At 42.8% G+C, this 5,021-nt stretch overlaps 1 pseudogene across 1 annotated transcript; it reads right to left on the bottom strand.

Annotated features, from left to right (window-relative positions):
- Positions 1-3,545: 3,545 nt before the first annotated feature.
- On the bottom strand, positions 3,546-4,010 carry LOC308421164 (ubiquitin-conjugating enzyme E2 L3-like; annotated as a pseudogene). The gene has a single exon. The product of its transcript is annotated as a ubiquitin-conjugating enzyme E2 L3-like (transcript).
- Between the last annotated feature and the right edge of the window lie 1,011 nt (positions 4,011-5,021).

Genomic DNA, 5,021 nt, shown 5'->3' with positions numbered 1-5,021 from the left:
GGGGGTTTGTCTGAGGTAAAGGGACTTAGAAGTCAAGACTCCCCAGGCTCAGCACTGCCTCAAACACGGGTGCCAGGCACAGCTGCAGACAGTGTGAACGTATGACTTAAAATATACATGCTTTCAGGGCGAAAACTGAGAAAATAAAGGTAAAAAGTATTAAAATAGCAACAAATCTCACATCCGAATTTGGTTTCACAAACAAGAGACAGACACACAGTCAGGCAGACACAGAGACAGGATGAGATATGGACCAGTAAAATTTGTTCCTCTTGCTGAAACACTATAGACTCAAGTTTCACTCTGTAATCCAGGTTGCCCAGCAACCCATGCTACTCCTGACTCAGTTTCCCAAGTGCTGGGATTTCGGGTACACGGCTACCTTGTCCCACTGACATATTAGTTCCTGAGTTTGTCGTTATTTAGTGAAGGACAGTGAGACTTCAGCCATGGAGATGAAGAAGGTGAGTGTGTGGCTGCCCAATTGCTGCCTTGCGACAGCTTCCAGCCTATGGCTCAGAATTATGCCATGAATTGTCTCCCACTGGCTCATGTGTTTGGTCTCCAGTTGGAGGCATGTGCAAGAGCCTGAATTCAACCCTCACTACTACGGAAGAAATTATAATGATAATAATAGCAGTAACAATATATTTCCTTGTTAGTGGATTTATCCTCTTAAAGGCATTAGACAAAGTCTGACTCTTTTTTATTAGTTATTCTTATAAGTGTAGATTTATTGATCCATTTCTACTCTTTCCTATCGCTAGGGAAAAGATTTTAAACTGGGAAAATTACCACCACCCTCTCACAATGTGAAATAAATACGCAAAGATCTTAAAACCACCAGTCAGTGTGAAAACCAGTTTTAGGGGGAAAGGAATCGGCACTAAACAAGAGCTACCCACATGTGTTCATCGATGGGTAGCTAGCTGGCCAGTCCGGCATGGAGAGATGGAATCAGCACCCAACACAATTCCTTTACATATTTACGGAGGATATTGATTCATTTCTGTTATTACTGGGTAGCTACAAGTTCTCAGGTCACAGGTTGCTAAGAGCAGCCTGTTGTTCTTAAATCTCAATTTGCTGGAAAACCCTGGCAGTATTAATGTTCATCCCCAGAGCAACTTAGTATTGTGAGAGTGGAACTGAAGAGAAACATAGTGTCAAAGCTCAGTCATCAACACTAGCTCTTTTTTGAAAAATGTGCGCCTGTGTGTGCATGTCTCTATGTGTATGTGTGTGTGAATGGGGCATGCACATGTTATGACACATATGTGGAAATCAGAGGACAACTTACAGGAGTTAGTTCTGTTCTGGAACCATGTAGGGTTCTGGGTTTTTGAGTCAAGCCATTAGGCTTGGTGTCAAGTGCCTTTGCCTGTGGAGCCATTTTAGCCCATAGAAACTGGTTCTTCTGCCACAAACAGTTACAAGTTAGAAAAGCTAAGGACACTGCTTAGTACATTTAAAATGATATTGAGCCAAAAGCTTGGCTTACTGTGGGATTTTCTTCTCCCATCCCTTTCATCTGGCCTTTAGGATCCTATTCTGAAGACTCAGAGCTGGTAGAGAAGGTGCGGACAGGAATTCCTTTTAAATTTGTCACCATTTTTTAGCAGAAGTGATTAAGAACAAAGGGAATTGTCCTAAGGGTTGGAGTTATTGGATAACGTCTGGTTGTAACAAGGCACTGAAATTGGCCTTGGAGATAGCTTATCAGGTGAAGCACTTGGTATGCCCCCCTGAAAGCCTGAGTCGGATCTCTAGAGTCCACAGACAAACTGGATGCAGAAAGCCAGATTCGGGGACAGGAACCTGTAACTTGGCCATTCCTGGGGTGAAATGGGAGGTGGAGATGGGAGAATGATTTAAACCTTAAGGCTAGCTATGGGGCATGTGGCACAGCAACAGAAAACAGGGGTGCTCTGCCTCAAAGTGGGATGGGAACTGACCTACACACAGGTATGTCTGAACAGACATTACACACACACCATGAAAGCTGCTAACAGATATTAGACGAAGTAGAAGGAAAATAGAATGACTGTAGTTAACATAATCCAGTTCCCAATTTACTACCTACTACCTACATTCCTTATCTGTGCTAACTTTAAGAGGGAAGAGCGTCCTCCACTCAGAGTGTAAAATATGTGTCTGTTCTTCCCAATACTGGTTTTCTAAAAGGAAGTAGACTTAGAAAATAGTCTGTCTTCCTCCCCTTAAGTATTCAGAAGACTTCCTTTTTTTATTTTTTATTTTTGAGACTGGGTTTCACGTAACCCAAGTTGACCTCAAACTTTGGATCCCACTTCCTCCACTTTCCGAAAGTTATGATTATAAATTTGCACCACCATGTCTGGTTTCCACAGTGCTGGGGACAAAAGGCAGGACTTTGTAATGCTAGAGAAGCGCTCTACCAACTGAGGCCCATCCCCAGCCCTCAGATAACACTGTGTGCTGCTATTCTTTCTACCAAAGAGAGTTTGTAGTGTAGACTTCCAGATCAAGCTAAACAAAGAGTTCCAGGGAGCTTTCCTTTTGCTTCCTAGTGTGGGTGTAGATGTTACAGGATGGTAGGATGTAGTCAGAGGAAGAGACTCAACTTCTCTGAAGGTCTCACTATACATCGATCTTGCTGATATGGCTCTTAACCTGTGGCATAAGGACATCCCCTGCCACCCAGTTTTACAAGCCAGACCCCAAGTCATTGTGATGATGCTGTGAGTGAGAATTAGCAGTTGACTCCTGAGTTGCTCTGGTTTTGTTACAGCTGAACTACTTCTCATCTGTGAAACCACTCTTTAAAAAATGTATTTATTTTATATGAGTACACTCACACTGTAGTTATCCTCAGACTCACCAGAAGAGGGCATCAGATCTCATTACAGATGGTTATGACATACCGTGTGTTTATTAGAACTTGAACTCAGGACCTCTGGGACAGGAGCCAGTGCTCTTAACCATTGAGCCATCTCTCCAGCCTCTCCTGTGAAACCCTTTGGCATATATATATATATATGCTTTGTTTTCTAGTCTTTTGGTCCATATACCCTAGCAAGTCCATTTTAGGACTCTGTCTTAGCTGGACCCCCACATTCTCACTTTAGATTAGCTGCGATGTTCAGTGTGTTCTCAGGGCAGCAGTAAACCTCCTTGAAAAAGTTTCTATCTTTTCTGATCCTAATGGTGTACAGACTCGACTTACTATCATTTGAGGTTCATGCCTTGTGCTCTCTTTCATGCTGTTCAATTCAGATTTAGCATCCTAAGTAAGTAATTACAGGGATGGGTTTTGAGCCCCTTTGGAAGTTTCTGCTGCAAGCATAGATCTTGCAAAGCAAATATTTAATCATCCTGTTTGTTCGTTTTTTAGAACATCTGAATTTTTTAACCCTTCTTTACAAGTTACCTAGACCACTTCTGATTAAGAAAACGGTAGAAAGTTAGTAACTGCCACAAGCAGACGCCAGTTGGCGGCACGTGTCAATTTCCACAGAGTCCTGCTTTGTGGGGTTATCTGAATAATTTGAGCTCGGGGTCTCTGCTCAAACTTGGTGGAATGTTTCCCCATATTTCTTTGTAAACTCTTCAGCATTCTTACAGAATTTTTTACGGTCCTTAGAGTATTCTTCAGTTAGGTCAGCCTGGACTGGGTGCTCAGGCTGGGGGTCGTTCACCAGTGCGATGAGGGACTGGATTACTTGGTCAGTCTTGGTGGCTGGCTTCCAGTTTTCAGCACTAATTACTGGCAGACAGACCTGCCCCTTCTCATCGATGTTAGGGTGGTAGATCTCTGTTTTAAATGTGATCTTGGGTGGTTTGAATGGATACTCTGCTGGAAAGTTGATTTCAATTCTGAAGGCTCTCTTATCATATGGACGGTTGTCAGGAACAATAAGCCCTTGCTAAGTGAATAAATTAGCTTCATCAACCTGGACGTTATGGAAGCTTTTCATTCTGCATTTGCAGATCTCTTCAAGCTCCTTTATCAATCTTCTTCTGGCCACCATCTTGGATCTGGTATGATTGCTTTCCCAAAATCTAATCATCTCTTGTTAAATCTATGTATGAATGAAACTCTTCCCATGTATTTCCCAATCTTCTTTCTACACCATTGAAAGGGAAATAACAGAATTTAAATTTCTCACAATTCCTACAAAGGGGTGACTTCTATTAAGTATGAAATTTCCAAGACTTGAATTCGTAATCACTGTCTGATGTGACTCAACATTCCTAGAATCACCACTTGGGTTTTTCACAGGGTTATGCATTCCTCTTTTATACAAATGTATGGGGGTTGTGGGGTTACAGGATAGGCAGAAATGAAATATATTTGTTAATTTCTTGTTGCTGTGATGAAACACCATGATCAAGGCGACTGACAGAAGACAAAGTTTATGTAGGGTTATAGTGCCTGAGGTTTAGAGTCCACAGCTTGGAATAGAGGCTACAGGCAATGGGAGCAGAAACTGAGGGCTCACATCTTCTGCAAGCAGGAAACAGAGAAAGCACACGGAGTGCTTGCTGTAAGGCATTAAACCCTAAAGCCCATTCCCAAGGTCACACCTCCTATATCTCTAAACAGTGCCATCTACTGGGCACCACATATCAAAACCCAAGTCTGGGGAGGACATTCTCATCCAAACCACCATAAAGAACTAATTTATTCTGTACACTGTTTTTATGAAGGAGGCTGACAAATATCACTGTTTTCACTCCCACACACAGTAGGGCTGCCACACAGTAGGGCTACCACGAACAATATGCCCATACCCACTATCTGCTTTCCCTGTTTGTGTCCTTCTATGCCTCATAGAACTTTCTACTTCCTGCCTGCATATTTCACTGCTGCCCCTTGCTGTGAAGTGGGAGCTCTGTGGGGCTAGATGTGTGTGAAGGTCTCACTGTGAAGCAGGCCCAGTGACATGTGTCTCATCCTGAGTTATAGGGATCCTTTATTGTCCCACTCCCCGTCAGGAGTCACTGTATTGAGCCCAATCTGGTAACTCTGGTGTCTTCTT

Source organism: Micromys minutus (assembly GCF_963924665.1).
Source record: "Micromys minutus genome assembly, chromosome: 5".
NCBI lineage: Eukaryota > Metazoa > Chordata > Mammalia > Rodentia > Muridae > Micromys > Micromys minutus.
This window is presented reverse-complemented; position numbering and strand designations above follow the sequence as displayed.